Source organism: Theropithecus gelada, chromosome 11 (genome assembly GCF_003255815.1).
Source record: "Theropithecus gelada isolate Dixy chromosome 11, Tgel_1.0, whole genome shotgun sequence".
Taxonomy (NCBI): domain Eukaryota; kingdom Metazoa; phylum Chordata; class Mammalia; order Primates; family Cercopithecidae; genus Theropithecus; species Theropithecus gelada.
The window spans coordinates 103,296,420-103,317,909 of NC_037679.1; the positions used below are offsets into that span (position 1 = coordinate 103,296,420).

The 21,490-nt window shown below is 42.1% G+C and overlaps 1 protein-coding gene across 4 annotated transcripts in view; it reads right to left on the minus strand.

The window, feature by feature from the left end:
• Window positions 1-21,490, minus strand: part of ERC1 (ELKS/RAB6-interacting/CAST family member 1) — a 502,036-nt gene that overhangs the window by 43,373 nt on the left and 437,173 nt on the right. The gene's annotated exons all lie outside the window — the stretch shown is intronic.

Genomic DNA, 21,490 nt, shown 5'->3' on the forward strand with positions numbered 1-21,490 from the left:
AATAAGAGCCAGGCGCGGTGGCTCATGCCTGTAATCCCAGCACTTTGGGAGGCCGAGGCGGGTGGATCACAAGGTCAAGAGACTGAGACTATCCTGGCCAACATGGTGAAACCCCGTCTCTACTAAAAATAGAAAAATTAGGCGGGTGTGGTGGTGCACGCCTGTAGTCCCAGCTACCTGGGAGGCTGAGGCAGGAGCATCGCTGGAACCTGGGAGGCGGAGGTTGCAGTGAGCCAAGATTGCACCGCTGCTCTCCAGCCTGGTGACAGAGCCAGATTCCGTCTTAAAAAAAAAAAAATACGCACATGCGTATATATGTATATATACACATATAAAGACACACATACACACAGAGAAATCTAAATCTATTCATGTTAAAAAACCATGAATTCATATCAATACCTCTAAAAACAATACCTCTAAATTATATCAATACCTCTAAAAACAATACCTCTAAATTCATATCAATACCTCCAAATATGACAGGGTTTGTCTTTACTCTTTCTGTATCTGGTACTCTTATCTTCTATAATGACAAACACATTATCCTCAATATATTAGCCCCAACATATTTTCTAATTTGCTTGATCTCCTGGTATGTAATCAGTTTCCCAACCACGTGGGCCACCTTCTTGGCCCTGGCCTGCTTTTCCACTCCTGCTAGCCAAATCCTCAGCCCTTGCCGGCCAAAAATATTGGCCACATGGGTTGGCTTGTTGGTCCCACATAACAAACACACCAGCTATGCTAGCAGAATCCATGGTCCTGCCAAATGCCCAGGGCATGATCCTGAGGACCAGCTCCACTACCAAATACGCCAACCACGCTGGGCAAACCTGCTGCCTTTGTCCTGCCAGCATTTGGCTACATCAGTTGAATACTTGGCACCAGCCTCACTGACCATGGCAGCTGATTCCTCAGCCACAATTAAGCGGAAGGGGCAGATTGACTAACTGTTTTTTTTTTTTTTCTTTTTTTGTTGAGACAGGGTCTCGCTTTGTGGCTCAGGCTGGAGGGCAGTGGTGCTATCTTGGCTCACTGCAGCCTCAACCTGCTGGACTCAAGTGACCCTCCCACTTCAGCCACCCAAGTAGCTGGGACCACAGGCATGCACCATACTTGGCTAATTTTTTTTTTTTCCTTTTTCAATTAACTTTTAAAGTGTATGACTCTACACTTGAAAGGAACACTGCATAGCTACATTCTGGTCTCTGTCAAAGACTAGATCCTAAACATACTGCTGCTTAATGTACAAAAAAATTTGGTCAGGACAACTATTTAGAGAGTATTGTCTAAATCTTTCCAAAGACTTGAAAATTTATTCCCAATGTTAAATAATATATTAATATCTGAGTACTTGGGTAGCAATATTTATGGTCTCCTAGAAAATGGTTTTTATGAGATGAACTTTGGCCTTATTCTATTGCTGAGATGTTTCTTAAAAAACGAAGCCTTCTGACCCTCACGGCTGTACACACGGAAGGACGCTGAGGATGCTGCTTACAGTCAGGCTCTTTATGAGGACCCATGAGGGAGAAATTTCTTTTTCTGTTTTTGTTTCAATATTGTGGGGTACTATAAACTGCATACTACAGACATGTCACTTAATGGTGGGGATACAGTCTGAGAAATGCATCGTCAGGTGATCTTGTTGTGGGAACATCATAGAGTGACTTACACAGATCTCGGTGGCATGGCTGCTACACACCGAGGGGGTACGGTACAGCCTATTGCTCCTACGCTACAAACCTGTACAGCATGTGACTCTACTGAAGACTGTAGGCAACTGGACCACAGTGGTATTTCTGCATCCAAACATATCTAAACATAGACAAGGTACAGTAAAAATATGGTCTTCTCGTCTTATGGGAGCACTATGGAATATGGGGTCCGTCAACGACTGAAATATTGTTACGTAGCGCATGACAATAATTAAATCTCTGACAGTGCCTGTGAGCTCACTCCTGGCTTCACCTTATTTTTTCTCTCTTCATTTTCTCTAGATTATTAGAATTATGGGATGGGAATGCAGAAGGGAACGAAGTTCTTCTGTGACCCTGATGGCCCCACCTCCCTGAGAGCGGCCACCCTCTCTGAGAAGTACAGCTCCAGAGCCACTCACTGCATCTGGAGTACTGAGAGACTCAGACCCGAGCTTCTGCTTGCTTATTCCACCTTCCGATGTGTGCTCCCCCTCGGTCTTACATTACAACAATATTATAAATATAACTTCCAATTTTATATAATTCAAAAGAAGTAAAAAACATAACATCAACAAGATAAGAAAATTACCTTGAAGCGATAAAATAATGGCTGTTCTTTCATGTATACAAGATGTTTAGAAACAGTATCTTCTTGGTCATAAGGTGTCTCAAATCTGACCTGACCCAAGTTTACTTAGCTGCTGGGACTTGACAAGATTGCAGCTCGGGGTAAAGTGGCCCTGAGTTCATTATTTCAACAACATATGCTTGGTTGAATCTACAGACAGGAAACCCAAAGAAATAGAAACCAAATACTTAAGCCTTCAAAAAATACCGGCAAACCAAACTATTTAAAGTGTGTAGCATTAACTACATATAGGTAGCCAAAACCAAATCTATTTAATCAGACTATCTGACTCTGGCCATTTGGTGTAAAATCACGATACATAAAATGTCTTCAAATTAGGATACTTTGACTGAAGAACAGTATTACGTCCCAAATTGGTCACCGCATTCACTTTTTAACTACGTGAGCCACTGCACTGGTGACACATTGAAAAGTTGAAGTTCATTGTTGCAGGGAAATTGTGTTACACAGCACAGGGGTGAACGAATAGGAGAGCCATAGGAGGCCCATAAATGTTTCCTCACCTCACTGGAAAGCTGAACAGTCACTTGCAGCTACGAGAAAGATCACTATGTGAGCGTGGTCTTTCCAGCATCTGCACCTGTGGAAATCCAACTTTCCCACTCGGTTGCATCTTTTGAAACTCAGGACTTAACATGTAGCACATGTTCAGTACTGCCTTTTAAAATCACACACAATGTTTATGTAAAACCCACTGTTACCCCTCTCAAAGGACACAGGACTCAAATCCTTGAGTTCTATGAAAAAGTTGGAAATTTGAAAATGAAAAACGGTTTGCATTTATATACAAGGGAGAGGTGATTCGTCAAAAACGTTTCCATGTAAGTTTTCTCACAATTTTCATGGAGTTCAACTTAAAAGCCACTAATGCAACGCCCTGAGTAGATGTTAGTTCTATGTTAGCTGATGTCAGTGCTAGATCCATGGAGGCACTAAAAGGCTTCCTGTCCAACAGATGGCAACAGGGCTTGGCGGTGCAACCAGGGCATCTTACATATGAGGAGAAGTTCTAAGTGCAGTGCAGAACCTCTGGACCTGGAATTTCCGTGACCTGTGATTCTGAAAGCTAACTGACAGTGGTCAAATATGGGAGCATCCTAAAGTAAACAGAGAAGATGCTTAAATCTAAAACTGAACTTGAGAGGCCAGGAAGGGGCTGGGGCATGCGGAAGAGAGGTTGATTAGTGGGTAAAAATATAGTTAGATAGAAGTAAGACCCAGTGTTCTACAGATCTATAGGGTGACCACAGTTAATGTTAATCTGTTGTACATTTTACGAAGATGAGAAGAGAATTTCAAGGTTCCTAGCATTAAGAAAGGAACGTATTTAAGGTGACAGATATCCCAATTATTCTGATTTATCTTTACACAGTATATGAATGTATCAAATTATCCATACTCCAAAAATATGCATTTCTATTGTGTATCAATTTTAAAAATTCCTGAATTTCATAAAACCTTTTTCTTAGTGCTAGGTCAAGGCACTTTGTACCACAATAGTGTTCCCCCTTGACATTACCTCAATCTATTTTCTTTAAAGAAGGCTTCTTTAGGGCTCCAGGACCATAAAAAAAAAGTTCTAAGAATCATCCTTTCTGAAAAACTTCAAGAATATGTTTTCTTCTATTATCAAATGACTAGAGGGCCTGAGTTCAGTTAAGTAATAATGAACTGACAGCCTAACTAGTATGAGACCATATACTTCAAATTTATTTCACACTCAACAATATTGTACATTGTTTATGGAAACATATATGTATTAAAAAGCTAAAAATACGGACTGTAAAAATGCACACCAATTTAGGACAGTGGCTGCCACTGTAGTTGAAAAAAGAAAAATACAGCTCAGAAGAGATACAAAGAAGACTTTAATTATTATGAGAGGCAGGAAAAAACAGAAAAAATGAAGTGCTCTTCCTAATCCCACAGAGTCAGCACAACTCTTCTGGCCCAGATTCTCCAGCAGACACCAACTGGGCGTCTTAGAATTCAATTCAATTCTCACACAAGTTACCTGGAGACAGCATCAGACCCCCAGATTAAGGGCTCAGTCCCACAATATCCACCCTCCAGCTTCAGATGCCAATCACAGGTTGTGAGCTGTGCTTCTGACTGACCAGTTATAAACCGGAGTTCCCAAGATCCCTTCCTCGGATTAGGTTCGTTTGATAGAGTGGCTTACGGGACTTGGGGAAACACTTTACTTCTGTTTACCCATTTATTACAAAGGATATTTCAAAGGATAATACAAATGAACAGGCAGATGAAGAGATGCACAGGGCAAGGCATGTGGAGAGGGGTGTGGAGCTTCCATGATCTCTCTGGGCACTACCCTCCCACACCTCTGTGTGTTCTGCTGGCACTCTGGAACCCATCTGGACACTATCCTTTAGAGTGTTTACGGAGGATTCATTAAGTAGGCATGATTAATCACATCGTTGGCCATGGGCAATCAACTCAGCCTGCAGCTCCCCTCCTCTCCCTAGAGGCTGGGCTGTGGGCTGGAGAGTCCCAACCATCTATCACAAGGTTGGTCCCCTTGGCAACCAGTCTCATCCAGAGCTCCCAGCCACCAGTCATCTATTAGCATTAAAAACACAAACAAGCATCACTCCGGAGATTCCAAGAGCTTTAGGACCTGTGTATAAGGAACTAGGGGCAGAGGCCAAATATATATTTCTTATTATATCACAATATCATACTCTAGCATTTAAAAAAGATCTGAAGCAGATAGGGCAAAGTAGTATTTGTTAATTCTGGGTAAAAACGTAATGTTATATTAATTGCTATACTTTTCCAAATGCTTGAAATATTTCATTAAAGTTCATTTGATACAATCACACACAATAAAGAAAAAAGCCTGGGGACAAAAATAGAAATAATATATATATTATGTAAAAAATGGTAAGGGAAGGTTTTCACAGAGGAAACCTTCTTCTGGAATCCTCTGCAAATAATTTTTTGTGACTCCTAAAATACGCATGTTTAAGACCGCTTTCTTGGATGACAACATGGACACAGAATGACAGGGAGTTTGACATGAAGAAAGCCCAGAAGTGAGAAGACGTAAGGTCAGATTTTCCATGCTCAACATTCTAGAACAAGGGAAAATTTCAAGATTGGTGTAGGCCTATCAGGCTGCTTCTTGGGAAAATACTAGCTGAAAATGATGATGATGACAACAGCAATAACCGCTACCACCTCTAAGCACTGTAATTCTCACAACAGCATTATGTCCACTGCAAGATGAAGGAACAGATACAGAGATGTGGAAAAAATTCAGATTGAATAGGAAGTGGAGGGGAAACAAAGCAAATTCAAGTGTGTCTGACTCTAAAATCTGTGCCCTTACCTTCCATTATGCACTGAAGCGGGCCCACAGCAAGTGGTCCTCGTGTACGTCTGCCTGCCTATCATCCACGTACCCATCTACTACTTCAGTTCAATCCGAATGAATATATCATGCCCAAAGAAAACTCCAGAGAGTAAAAATTTGGGGGCAGACTTACAAAATGCAAAAATGAAAAGTCATTGCTATGAACACATTCAAGGGAGAGCCTAGAAAGAAGTTCATCATGCTCTGCCAGCTAGCAATCCTGTTGAACTGTCATTAACTTACCACAGGAAGTCTGATAAAAAAACCTGATAGTTCTATGGGTTTATCTAACTTTCAAAAATGGAACGTTCCACTTGGAGTAAATCAGTGCCAGTTCAGTCGATGGTACAGCACCAGGAATAAAACGACAGCATTCCTCGTATTTCCTAAATGGACCGTTACGGAATTCTGACACAATGGTTAAGTCTTTACTTCCTAATTCCTTCTCAGGCTCTGCCTTCAATCTATTGATAGCAGTGAGTTTTAATTTTTCAGTTTATAACTCTGACAAAAAAATTTAAATTCTCATCTCTGGATTTATTTTTTTATAAGAGACAGTGTCTTGCTCTGTTGCCTAGGCGAGAGTGCAGTGATGCAGTCATAGCTCACTACAGTCTTGAACTCATGGGCTCAAGTGGATCCTCCCATCTCAGCCTCCTGAGTAGCTGGGACTACAGGTGTGTGCCACCACGCCTGGCTAATTTATTTTATTTTTATTTTTTGTACAGACAGGGTCTCACTACACTGCCTGGGCTGGCCTTGAACTCTTGGCCTCAAGCAATCCTCCCACTTCCCAAAGCACTGGGATTATAGGCGTGAGCCACCAGGCCTGGCCTCTTTGTAACTATTTAGGTAATAATATCTCATTAAGCCTAAAGCAATCCTGTGGGCCAAGTATTATCCCTATTCTAGAGTTGAAAAGACCAGGTAGGGCTCAGAAGGATTAAGAGTTGTTGCATGTCCCAAAGCCAGAAAGTGATGGAGCTGGACTTTGAACCCAGATCTGTTTTACCCAGTGTCATTATTTTTCTACTATGCCACTTTGTGCACACCTGTGTGTGTGTGTGTGTGTGTGTGTGAGAGAGAGAGAGAGAGAGAGTGAGAGAGAATGAGTATGTGTAAGATGTGGGGACCATTCTCTTGAGTATGTTCCTTGGGTTTTATTTTTATTTGGTCAAAAGAGATTTTTCAAACTGGTTGAGCAGTAGGAACACCCCAACCGGTGTTGCGGCAGGAGTGGGGGGAACGGAGTTTCCCTCGGTCCCCCAGGGCTGAGTGTAGTGGCGCGATCTTGGCTCACTGCAACCTCTGCCTCCTGAGTTCCCAGCGATTCTCCCGCCTCAGCATCTCAAGTTGCTGGGATTACTGGAGTGTGCTACCACGCCCGCCTGGCTAATTTTTGTAATTTTGTAAAGAGGGGCTTTGCCATGTTGGCCAGGCTGGTCTCGAACTCCTGGCCTCAAGTGATCTGCCTGGCTTGGCCTCAAAATGTGCTAGGATTACAGGCGTAAGTCACTGCACCCGGCCTCATACTATCATTCTTTAAGGACATGAGACGTCACCATGTTCTCTCTCTGGCTCTTCAAATAGTCCACCTTCCTATCCAAGTAAGGACAAGTTTAAAGTACCAGTTATCTATCAGCACTCAAAAAGCTTAAGAATGCATATGCAATGGGCTGTTTTCATCATCTTTTATATGTATTCTATACAGAAATGTACTTAAAAATTGGCACTTAAGCTTAATAGACTACAGCTGTCCAAGTAGGCAGAACTTGAGGGTGCTGAATAAAGAGAACTTTGTGTAAACATGTGCAAAGGACCAGGAGATGCTGAAAGCCTTAAAATAATGCCCTTTGTGTATTTTCTTCTTTTAACTTGCAAATTGACAATCATCCAAGCTTATAAGGAGTCCTGCTTCTGTATAGAATGTAGAAATCCCTAAAAGAACACCGTTTTCACACTAACAAGAATAGGCTGGACAATCTACAAAATAAAAAAAAAATTTTTTTTTAGCTCATCAGAGCGGCAGTCCCAAGGTAACCAGGTGAACTGAATTCACAGGTAACGAGCCCATCTGAGGCGAGATGGGACACGCCTCTGGGTAGAACAGAGGAGGAAGAGGTGGCAGCCATAAAGTGGGCAGGAAGAAAACAGCTTGACAGATTCGAATCCCTCAGAGCCCCAGACACAAAGGAGTACACACCCACTATCCAGCTCTTCCACGGCCTCCCACTGGCTTTGTTGGAAAGACCGGGCACAGAGCAGGAAACTGAGGGAGCACTCCCTCTATGGTGCAGAGCTGTGGGCCTGCCAACACAGGGCAGAGCAGGAAACGGAGGGAGCACTCCCTCTACGGCACAGGGGTGTGGGCCTGCCAACACAGGGCAGAGCAGGAAACGGAGGGAGCACTCCCTCTACGGCACAGGGGTGTGGGCCTGCCAACACAGGGCAGAGCAGGAGCACGAGAAATCCAGCCGTGTTCTGGCGTGTATGAGCACAGGCGTGACTGGCTCCAGTGAGGACAGCTCCATGAGTTCCACCTGCACCCTGGACGAAATTTCCTTTGACATGAAGAAAAAAAAAAATGTGCCAGGGAAGAGATTTTCCAAATTGGGTGAGCAGAAAGAACGTCTTGTTTCCCTTCTGATTCTCAGGCTATCATTCTTTAAGAACACGAGACCCAGAAAGGGGCCAGAAAGACTTCAGTGCCTGGAGCCTGCCCCACTGTGACAGGAAAAGCTGTGTGTCGCTGGGGTAGGGCAGCAACCTTCACGGCCTCCGTTCCCAGGCTAGAGAAGGGGTACAAAATCTACCCCACCTCTTGTGCTGACATTAGGCAAAAGCAAACTGTTGCCAGGAAGGAAACGGGGAGTCCAGCAGGCCCCCAAATTATGAACGGATTCAAACTAGAAGTCTGCTGCTACTGGGGAAGGGATAGGACATCCGCCGACAGTCTAGACCTGTGCTGAGTAGGGGGAGATGTTGTCTGTCACTGGGGGTGGGACAGAAGTACCAAGACCAAGACTGGAGCAGGAAGATGAAGAAGCTACTCCTGCCCAACCCTGAGTCTTCACTGAGTAACAAGAAGAGTCCACCGCTTAGAGAAGGACAAGAGCATGGAGACCGCCCTCCGTGGTGCAGGCATGAAGGACGTGCTGAAAGCTGAGACAGGAGCATGAAACAGAAACACTGGCACCAGAGCTCACATTAAGCGCATGAAGTGGCCATCTGCCACTGAAAATCTCAAGGTCTGTGACACAATGAAGGTAACTATAGTGGAAAGAAGCCCAAACCCAGCTCAATTAGTGGATTATCTGATTCAGTCCCCAATGCTAACGGCCTGACAGAAGAAGAGGAAAGTATATTTCCAGACATAAGTTTTATTTACCTTGGTTTCCACTGTTCTTTTTACTTAGACTATTTAACATTTAATAAAAAATTATGACACACACACAAAAAGTGAACTCAAGTATAGATCAATATAAATTATCCAAACTGATCACAGAAACCTTCAAGTATAATCAGAAAATATAGAAAACAAAACAAAACAGAAATCCAAGAGATATGGGACAATATGAAATGATCTAACAAATACTTAATGGGAGTTACAAAAGGAGAAGAGACAAGCGGGCAGAAGATACATCTGAAGAGATAATGGCCAAGAATTTTCCAAAATTAACGAAAGACAACAAAACACAGATCCAGAGAAGGGGCTCAGAGAATTCCAAACAGGATAAATATACAGAAAAACACAACTAGGTACATTATCATCAAATGGTTGAAAACTAAAGATAAAGAGAATATCTTGAAAGCCTCCGGAGAAAAAAGAACATGGTATATCAACCAACCAACCAACCCACTCACCCCAAAACAAAGCTACATGAATATAGCAGACCTCAGCAGAAACTATACAAGCCAAAAGAAAATCCTTGTCAACCTTGGCCGGGCGCGGTGGCTCAAGCCTGTAATCCCAGCACTTTGGGAGGCCGAGACGGGCGGATCACGAGGTCAGGAGATCGAGACCATCCTGGCTAACCCGGTGAAACCCCGTCTCTACTAAAAAATACAAAAAACTAGCCGGGCGAGGTGGCGGGCGCCTGTAGTCCCAGCTACTCGGGAGGCTGAGGCAGGAGAATGGCGTAAACCCGGGAGGCGGAGCTTGCAGTGAGCTGAGATCCGGTCACTGCACTCCAGCCTGGGCGACAGAGTGAGACTCCGTCTCAAAAAAAAAAAAAAAAAAAAAAAAAAAAAGAAAATCCTTGTCAACCAAGAAATCTCTGCCAAGAGAACATCTCAAAAACAAGGTGTACAGTTTTCTAGCGCTGCCATAACAAAATACCAGTCTGGGTGGCTTAAACAACAGAAGTGAATTTTCTCACAGCTCTGGAAGCCAGAAGTCGAACACCAAAGTATTAGCAGGTTTTATTTCTTCTGAGGCCTCTCTCTCCTTGGCTTACCGATGGCCACCTTCTAGCTTTGCCCTTACGTGGTATTTTCCTGTGTGTGTACCGTGGTGTGTCTCTTAAAAGGACATCAGTTACAATGCATCAGGGCTCACTGTAAAGGCCTCATTTTAACTTAATTATCTCTTTAAAGGTCTTATCTCTAAACTTAGTCACACTCTGAGGTACTGAGGGTTAAGACTTCAACATAGGAATTTTAGGAGGGGGGACACAATTCCGGTCATAACAGAAGGTGATAAAAATATATTTCTTCAGACAAATAAACACAGAATTCATTACCAGCAGACGTGTACTACAAGACATTTAAAAGGAAGGTCTCTTTTACAATTTATTTTTCATTTTCTGAGACAGGGTCTCATTCTGTGGCCCAGGCTGGAGTGCAGTGGTGTGATCATAGCTCACTGCAATCTTGAACTCCTGAGCTAAAGTGATCCTCCCACCTGGGCCTCCTGAGTAGGTGGGACTGAGGCACACACCATGATAACCAGCTAATTTTTTAAATTTAAGTTTACATTTTTATAGAGATAAGGGTTTCACTGTTGTCCAGGCTAGTCTTGAACTCCCGGCCTCAAGCAATCCTCCTGCTTTGGCCTCCCAAAGTGCTGCGATTAGAGGCAGGAGCTACTGCACTCAGTCTCAGTAAGTTCTTCAGAGAGAAGGACTATGATGACAGATGGAAATTCAGACATACACAGATAAAAACCAAAGATTTTTGAAAATGGTAAACATTTTATAATCTTCATCTCTATAAAACATAAATGATTAAAACAGACAAATGGGACTTTATGAAAATAAAAAAAAATTGTGCATCAAAAGACACTATTAACACAGTAACAGTAAGAAGGTAACGACAGAATGGGAGAAAATATTTGCGAATCATATATCTGATTAGGGATAACTATCTAAATATGTAGAGAACTTCTACAACTTGGTAACAACAAGAAAACCCTGATTTAAAAATAAGCTGAGAACTGGAATAGATATTTCTCCAAAGAAAACATACAAATGGCCAATAAGCACATGGAGAGATGCTCAACATCATGAATCACTAGGGAAATGCAAATCAAAACTATGCGATGCCACCTTACACCCATGAGGACGGCTACTATTTAAAAAACATACCAAAGACTACAAAATACCCAGTGCTGGCCAGGATACGGAGAAACTGGAACCCTGTGTGCCGCTGGCGGGAGTGTAAATTGGTACAGCTGCTGTGGAAAACAGTATGGTGGTTCCTCAAAAAATTGAAAATAGGATTTACCACATGGTCCAGCAATTTCTCTTCTTTTGATTTGATATCAAAAGAATGGAAAGCAAGGTCTCGAAAAGATACTTATACACCCATGTTCATGGCAGCATTATTCATGATAGCTAAAATGTGGAAGCAGCCCAAGTGTCCATCGATGGAGGAATGAATAAGGAAAATGTGGTATATAAAACAAGAGCCTTAAAAAGGAAGGAAATTCTGACACAAGAATTTCCCCAGACAAGGTACAACACAGATGAACCTTGCTCAATGAAATAAGTCAGTCACAAAGAGACAAATCTGCATGATTCCATCTATATGAAATCCTTAGAGTAGTAAAATCAGACAGCAGATGGAATAGTGGGGCAAGGGAGAATGGGGAGTTATTGTTTAACAGGTATAGAGTTTCAGTTCTGCAAGATGAAAAGAGCTACAGAGATAGATGGCGGTGATAGTTTACATTATGAATACAACCCTGAACTGTACACGTAAAAAATGTTAAGATGGTAAAATTTATGTTGGGTATGTTTTACCACAATAAAACAACCGAAAAAAAATAACTGATTAAAGCAAAGACAGTAACAATGCACTATGGAGTTTATAATATATGGAGGAATAAAATGTATACCAACAAGAGCATCAAGTTTGAGACAAAGGAAATAGAAGTGTACTATTGGCAGATTCCTACACTATACCTGAAGTGGTATATTATATTTTCACAATTTGACTATGATAAGCTAAAACTGTACACTGTAAACCACGGAGAAATCATTTAAAGGGGGTGGGGAGTTGAGCTTTAATCTACTAGTGAAAATAAAATAAATAAATAAAAAATGACTTTAAAAGAAAACAGAAACAGAGGAAAAAAATAGACGAAACAGATAAATATAAAGATGACAGGCTATCAGGTGCAAATATTCTAAACACTTCAATCAGAAGACAATTACTGATTTGATATATGTTCTCTACAAGAAACTCACCTTAAATATAAAGACATAGTGTATCAGCCCGTTCTCATGCTGCTATGAAGAAATACCCGAGAGTGGGTAATTTATAAAAGAGAGAGGTTTAATTGACTCACACTTCTGTATGGCTGGGGAGGCCTCAGGAAATTTGCAATCATGGTGGCAGGAGACAGAAGTGCCAGGCAAAGGGGGAAAAGCCCCTTACAAAGCCATCAAATCTCATGAGAAGTCACTCACTATCATGAGAACAGCATGGGGGGTAACAACCTCCATGGTTCAATTACCTCCCACTGGGTCCCTCCCATGACGTGGGGATTATGGGAACTACAATTTAAGATGAGATTTGGGTGGGGACACAGCCAAACCATATTATTCTGTCCCTGGCCTCTCCCAAATCTCATGTCCTCACATTTCAAAACACAATCATGCCTTTCCAACAGTCCCCCAAAGTCTTAGCTTATTCCAGCATTAATCCAAAAGTCCAAGTCCAAAATCTCATCTGAGGCAAGGCAAGTCCCTTCCGCCTATGGGCCTGTAAAATCTAAATCAAGTTAGTTACTTCCTAGATACAGTGAGGGTATAGGCATTGGGTAAATACACCTATTCCAAATGGGAGACATTGGCCAAAATGAAGAGGCTGCAGGCGCCAGGCAAGTCTGAAATCCAGTAGGGCAGTCATTAAACCTTAAAGTTCCAAAATCATCTCCTTTAACTCCATGTCTCACATCCAGGTCACGCTGATGCAAGCGGTGGGCTCTCAGGGCCGTGGGCAGCTCTGCCCCTGTGGCTCCGCAGGGCACAGCCCCCTCCCAGCTGCTTTCATGGGCTGACACTGAGTGCCTATGGCTTTTCCCGGTGCACGCTGCGAACCAGCAGTGGATCTACTGTTCTGCAGTCTGGAGGACGGTGGCCTTCTTCTCAGAGCTCCACTAGGCAGTGCCCCAGTGGGGACTGTGTAGGGGCTCTGATCCTACATTTACTTCCCTTCTGCACTGCCCTAGCACTGAAAAAGATAGACAAAGTTCTTGCCCCGTCCTCATGGGGGTGGTGTTGGTGGGAGCATGGTGGCAGTGAAATGCGCTGGAGATACGAGGCGAAAACTGCAAATGTCAGGAGCAGAAGGCTCTGCATCACAAAAACAAAACTACGAAACTATAAACAAAACACACACACAAAATAAAGCAATATGCATATCTGGCAGCGACTCACATCTTCTGTTTCTTGGCCTTCACAGCTGAAGTCAAACTCTGATCACAATACTTTCCCAGGCAAGTCATTTTATATTGTTAGACAGCCTACATTACTTCCTTAAATTCTTACTTGGGGTGAGGAAGCAGGAAATGGGTTGGTTTCTCCACCAATCTTTAGAAGCTATGAAGAAGCTTATAGTAGGGATTGTTAGTTATTGTACTTCTCTGTAGATGACCCAGGTCTCTCATTTCCCAGGGACTACTGGGGAGAATACAATTTCACACACCTCAAACAATAACTTCAGTAACCGAAGTACATTCTCAATTAAAGGGAAACATGACAATATTAACACAATTCATGTGTATGAGCACAATTGTTTTGATGAGTGCATAGCTTGACTATAACACAATCTGCAATGGGAAGTCTATTAATCAGGTTTCATTCACTCAAAACTTGTTGAAAAATCCTTAGTTTGAAATTTTCTATCTTGGTATCACCCTGAAGATTTTTTTTTCCCTTGATAACATTGAGTTAAGTCTATCCAGGCATATTGAAAATACAGGACTGAGCAAAAATGATCTTTCCCATTTCAAAGACAAGCTGGCCAGGCACGGTCACTCATTCCTGTAATCCTAGCACTTTGGGAGGTTGAGGCAGATGTGCCTGGGCTCAGGAGTTCGAGACCAGTCTGGGCAACCTGGTGAGACCCCATCTCTACTAAAAAACAAAAAATTAGCTGGGCACAGTGGTGTGCACCTGTAGTTCCAGCTATTTGTGAGGCTGAGGCACACGAATTGCTTGAACCTGAGAGGTGGAGGTTGCAGTGAGCTGAGATCGCGCCACTGCACCCCAGCCTGGGTGACACAGTGAGAGTCTGTCTCCAAAACAAAAACAAAAACAAAACAAAACAGTTTTACAAAGGAATAATTTAATGCCAGTTAAACTTTACTACATTAATAAGCACTGGGCTTTTTTTTGTTGCTGTTGTTTGTTTTTGAGATGGGGTCTTGCTCTGCTACTCAGGCTGGAGTACGGTGGCACGATCTCAGCTCACTGCAGCCACAACTGCCTGGGCTCAGGCCATCCTCCCACCTTAACTACCTGAGCAGCTAGGACTACAGGCGTGTGACACTATGTCACTACCCAGGCTGGTTTTGAACTCCTGGGCTCAAGGGATTCTCTGCCTCAGCCTCCCAAAAGCTAGGATTATAGATGTGAGCCACTGTGCCCAGCAGCACTGCTTTTAAGAAGCACCGATTTGTTGCAAAATTCTGAAGCAAAAGTCTCTAAAATGAATAGCCATGTGCCCTGTTTCCAATGGCCTTTTGGTTGCACTGTAATTATGCATATATTTATTTATTTCCATTACATTTTTACTATATGGCTATCAATATCAAAAACAGTTATTAGGAATTTAATTTAATACTGTCCTTTTTTTTCTTTTTCGCTTTAGAGACAGGGTCTCACTTTGTCACCACCCAGGCTAGAGTACAGTGGCACAATCATAGCTCTCTGCAGCCTTGAACTCCTGGGCTCAAGCAATCCTCCCGCCTCAGCCTCCTGAGTAGCTGGGACTACAGGTGTGAGCCACAGCCCCTTGATGAATTTAATACTGTCCTTTCAATTTTTTTCCTCTTTCAAGAAAGAAAAAGATTAAAATTCCTATGGCAACATGCTAAATTTGAGAAGTAAGCCTTATCTTTACACACCAAATAAATGACGGATAACTAGTTATGCAGCAGGACGAGCCGCAGACAAAACTCCTCAGACACCGAGTTAAAGAAGGAAGGGGTTTATTCGGCCGGGGGCATCGGCAAGACTCCTGTCTCAAGAGCTGAGCTCCATGAGTGAGCAATTCCTGTCCCTTTTAAGGGCTCACAACTCTAAGGGGGTGCGTGTGAGAGGGTCGTGATCGATTGAGGAAGCAGGGGGTATGTGACTGGGGGTTGCATGCACCAGTAATTAGATCGGAACAAAACAAGATAGGGATTTTCACAGTGCATTCCTATACAATGTCTGTAATCTATAGATAACAGAACCAATTAGGTCAGGGGTCGATCTTTAACTACCAGGCCCAGGGTGTGGCGCTGGGCTGTCTGCCTGTGGATTTCATTTCTGCCTTTTAGTTTTTACTTCTTCTTTCTTTGGAGGCAGAAATTGGGCATAAGACAATATGAGGGGGTGGTCTCCTCCCTTATTCCCCCCTTTTGAGACTCTCACTCATTTTATTAGTGGGAGTTCTCACTTTTATTTTTACTACCCATGTCTTCTTGCAAGGCAGATCGATAGTGATTTATACAGTACATTTGTGCTGAGGCATTTTGGTGAACTAAGGTAGCAAAGAAGCTTTTTATCATTCGAAGAAGTACAGGTATCAAACAAGGGAGCAGTAGGCAGGCTCCTATTATTATTATGACTCCTATTATAAGAGTTTTAAATCCTCCTAGCGCTGGGAACCATTTTGCAAACATGGCCCCAGGATCAAATCCATGCCACACTTGCACAGGCACATGTGCCAGTTTGTCATATCTCTAACTATGTCTTCAACTACTTGCCCTTGATTATCTATGTGTAGGCAGCAATTAGTAAGGTTAAATTTCCTGCAGATCTCTCCTTCAGTTGTTAGCAAGTAGTCGAGAGCCAATCTATTTTGATAGACAGCATTTCTCATCTGAGTTTCTTGCCGGGCACAATAGTCAAGGCTCTGCTGGTTTTATTAGTAATTATTTCTAAGACAGCTTGTAACCATATGATTCGGTTGATCATGTAAATGGGGGTCCAGTATCCCCACGAGCCATCTTTTGCCTAAGTAGCAGGCTTACAATATTGTATGATTATCTCAGGGGATCGTTCATCATCTTTTCAATTTTCTATAGCTATGCTTCTCTTTTCACGGGAAGCATAGACAGGGAAGCCCAGGAGTTTGCCTGTTTTTATGGGCAGTAGGAAGAAAGATGGTTTAATAGTGCCAATAACACAACTACCTGGCACTGGTCAGGTAATTTGGCATAAGCTCTATGCCCACATATCCAGTATAATCCAGTGGGGGCTGTCCAGTCCCAGTGGGACTCTGGGTGGGTCCACACGGTTTGCAACTTTGGGAATTTGCTAAATGGATTCCTCTCTGTGTGATTTGAACTCCACCAAGTGACTGTTTTTTGTGGTACCATTAAACAGTTTCTGTCCCAGACAACTAAGTCGTCCTACGGGGTGAGTGAATTCTTTTCCTTCTCTAGCTATGCAATATTGTCCAATAACTGAGGCTTTTAGGAACCAGAAATTATTAGGGTGATTTTTTTTGAGCTGGGAATTCATCAGGAACTGGGTCTGTAGGCACTAATTCTCGGGCTTCCCGTGGCCATTGATCTCCCATTACAGTCCCTCCACGTACATAACATGAAGTGACATTGAGAGACTGGGCTACATGCTTGGCTAATTGCAAAAACAAATTTCTTGTTTTTCCTGGAATTTCTGGTACTGGCACATTTAGTTCATCACAGGAAGTTTGAAACACTGGTTCAGGAGAGCATTTGTAAACTTCTCCTCGAACCAAGATATTTACTTGAGGATCCAGTCTGGCCCCATCAATTCCTAAGGTCACACACTCCTCTTCTTTCCAGCAAGGATCAAGGGGATTGGTTATTACTAGCTCTAAGGGGTTACATTGTCCCTTAGTACAGGAAGGGCCATTTTTTCCTTTTTGAAGGTGGACTGGATCCTTTTCATCATTTTTTTTCTTTTAACCAAGTGGCCTAAATGACACAAGACCAGTATTTACATTTATTTCCACACAGTCCTAATTTATGACAGATGTACTTATTTTCTGCCATATAGCCTCTTTTCTAATTAAGAGAACCACACCTTATTCCTAACATTACAATTAATGACAGCACAGGCATCAAATTTTAAGGTGACTTGTTTGGGCACTCCTTTTCTTTTTTTCCCCTCTGTTTCGGCTAACACTTTACTCATATCATTTATGAGCTCCCACCAGTCCTTAGTCCTTAATCTTATTTTAAGAACTGTGGTCATGGGAGGCTCAGATGGGTCATAACACACATCAAGTTGGTCATTTCCTGGGTTACATACCTTGTATAGAATAACATTATACAAACAAGTTCTTTTTAGAGTCCCAGTACATTCATAATAACTGTAAAATAATAGGACCTTAGCAACCTTTTGTCCTACCTCGGTGACTTGATGTACACACTGGGAACAGCCCTCAGTCTGAGGAAGGTCAGTTGAAGTCCTTACTGTACAAGCCCAAATTTTAAGGAAAATGAGTCCCGTGATTTTCGTGGACCAGTCAGCTTCTGCGTGTGACTGGAGCAGGGCTTGTCGTCTTCTTCAGAGTCACTTTGCAGGGGTTGGCGAAGCTGCTCCCGTTCACGTACCGCTTACAGTCTACTAATGTTTAAGGATGCTCTCGGAGGTTGGGCCTGCTAGAATAAACTGAGTCCAACACCTCTACACAGTTATGTTCAACTGGGCTCTCTGATACCGGGAACAAGGTGGCGGGGTTTAGGGTTTTGCAAGCTTCAATGGTTATGTGGGGATTTTCACATAGCAAGCTTTGGTACTTGGTTATTCTAGCATTTGTTAACCAATGATGTCCTTTGGTATTTATTAAAGTTATCACAGCATGGGGGGCGTTTATATTCAGGTTTTGCCTAAGGGTTAGTTTATCTGCTTCTTGTGCTGACAGGGCTTTTGCTGCCAGGGCCCTTAGACCTGGGGGCTGGCCTTTGGAAACTTGTCTAGTTGTTTTGAGAGACAGGCCACTGGCCTTGGCCAGGCCCCACAGTCTGGGTTAAAACTCCAACTGCCATTTTTTCTCTTTCTGACACATAGAGTGAAGAGTTTTGTCAGGTCAGGTAGCCCCAGGGCTGGGGCCGACATGAGTTTTTCTTTTAACTCATGAAAAGCTCGTTGCTGTTGGTTGTAATAGATGTAGTTTATCTAATCTACATTTTTATTAACTGTCACCTACCAAAATATTGACTCCAATCCTGTAGCTGTTTGATTTCAAGCTTTAAATTGATCTGGTATTCCTCGTGCGACTCCAATTGCGTCTAAATAGACATGAGAGTTGAAAGACCCATAACGGGCTTCTCTCGCTTTATGGTGTCTTATTATTTTTTTCCCTTCTGGTTGATGAAATGCCAGGGTGAAAGGGAGAGCCGATTGCACTAAAGTACAAGTGCCACTCCAGTTATTCAGCAGAGTGCCCAGTAAAGGTCCACCCCAACACCACCACACATCCGTTCAGGGATGAACAAGGGCTGACTGATTGATAAGCTCTTCAAAATTCTTAAGCTCACTGCATCCTTTCAGGTCTCCAAGGAATGCTAAGTTTCCTTCCTGTGGTGAGAGACACGAAGTCAACTTTGTGTTGGGAGATGGAAGCTGGATGGCCCTTGGGGGCTGACCCGCAGGGACTTTGGGATAGAGCAGAGAGAACTTGGCATGACTTACTACTCCAGGCTATAGAATCCTGGAAAAGAGCTGTCATGCAGCCTATGCCTGGTCGACTGGAGGACCACCTTAGTGGAAGGGGGACAGTCTGGGCCTCTGGCCTGCCATGTGCACAAGCATAACAATTGTTTTTTTTAATGTGCAGATGGAATATTTGATCCATTTTAACCAGGCATTTGCATCTTGGTATCCTGTCTTAATTGCTAAAGTTTGTTTTAAGTCTTTAACTTCTATGATCCTCTAGTAAAATGAATGTATGGTTTTAGGGAAATTACAAAAACCAGCTGGGGCCGTTCATCCTTGCACTAAAGTGGTCCACAGAATGTTAGATCAACTATGGCATGAAAGCTGTACATCGGGGGGCAACACTCCGGGTGGGCACTGGGGTCTTTATTGAAATCGCCCCGGATTAAATGGTCCTAGTTTACTAATTCCCAGTCTGAGGAGAGTCAGGAGGGACAGAGGTACTTTTCTGAAGTAGAGAGCTGTCTTTGACTTGGCAAGTCCCCGCACGGTATAACAAGGCAAGCATTAAATGCAATAGTTTGAGGTGAAATCGACTTGGTTATATTAATAACTAGAAGGTCAGCAACAGAACGAGGAAAGGAGAGAGAGTAATAGAATAGATTAAAAGAGTTAAATTCTTCTTTGCTTTAGTTTGGTAGGGTTTTCCCCTGGGACTATGGCCCACGACTCTGGAGGGGGTGGCGTTTTCCTGACTTGGGTGTGATGAGTCCATCCTTTTGTGCTGTACGAACAGCAGTCTTGGTGGTTAGCAGTACAAGGTAGGGTCCTTCCCAGGCTGGCTCAAGTTTTTCTTCTTTCCACCTTTCGATGAGAATGTGATCTTCAGGCTGGTGTTAGTTTGCTGGAAATTCTAGGGGCGGTACATGTGCTAAAAGACTTTTACCTTTTTTGTTTGTTTGTTTGTTTTGTGAGAAAGGAAAGCGGAAGATAAACCAAGTTTATAATTTTTAAGAAATTGACTTTTTGTTTTAAATGTGGGGACCTTTGCAGTGGACTTTATAGTCCTTAGTGCCTTTTTACTGAGAAATTTCCCTTAGCACCTATTTTTATTAGTTTTTAAGCCAAAGAAAGCCAAATACCATTTTACATTTAACAATGCTTCTCGTATGATCTTTATACCAGATAAGCTAAATTTTGTCTTTATATTAGTGTGTTATTAACGTTAAACCTAATTTTAATAAACCTTGTAGACATATTTATTTAATTTTAATGTCTGACCATAAGGGAAGATTTTATAGACTCTTTTTAATCTTTTATAATTTTTGCTAAAGAGCAGGTTGTTGCTTGAAGAAAAACCTATTATGTTTTTACTTTAATGTCCAGTTCACAGAAAAACTGGATACTTCTTCAACTTTAGCTAATATGTTTACATACAGAATGTTCTTTACAATTAACATTTTAAAAGTTGCTTAAACCTTCAAAACAATAATTTTTAACTTTTTAATGTAGGTAAAAATGCACATTCTTATGCCTCCTTATAATCCTTTTACCAAAGGTATATTTTGCTCTTCTTCTACACCTTGCACATAAACTGTTTTTTATTTTTTTTTCCAATAGTTTTACATTCAGGAGGCCTACTTTTAAATTATACAACATTTTTGCATAAAATTCTTTTTTTAACACACATTTTTTATAACCTTTTTTTTTTTTTCCACGACTTTTACAGGCAATTTTTTGACATGCCTTAACTTTCTGACTTATTACAAACATTTCTTTCTTTAAACAACCAGTTAATTTATTTCAGGACAAGAATTTACCATGTAACACTCTTTTTATATAAATTCTGCCCCCTCTTTTTTTTCTTTTTTTCTGAAGATGATAACCATTCTTTTCCAAAGCGAATCTTTTTTTTTTTTTTATGTCTGTGGACTAGACTGTCTAAGGCCACAAGATTAGAAGTTACTATAATGCATGTCACACTGTTAACTTTTAGCAAACTTTACTTTTGTTGAAAACCTTGTAAGTTTGGGATTTTAATTATTCTTTGCTATTAATAAGACCTTATTTTGTCCAAATTAAAATTGGTATGATGGCTTTTAAAGGAACAGGGTACACTTTTGTTTTTTCTTAACTACTTGTATATCTCTCTCTTTCTTTTTTTCTTTCTCTCTTTGACTTTGTCTCTCTCTCTTTGACTTTCCTTTTGCCTCTGTCTCTTTCTCTCTCTCTGCCTCTTTTTCTCTCTATCTCTTTCCTTTCTCTCTCTCTGCTGGTGTTTCCTTGCCTCTGCCAGCCGCTTATGCTGCTGTTCTCTCAACCACCGTGTGTTGGGGGCGGGGGATCTAAAACAAGCTGGTCTGTGTTCCCTGGCTTACAGGTTACCTTGTGCCATACCTTTGAAACAAGGGACCTGTCCATGTTTCCTTCTAATGGCCAACCTACCTCTAATGCTGGC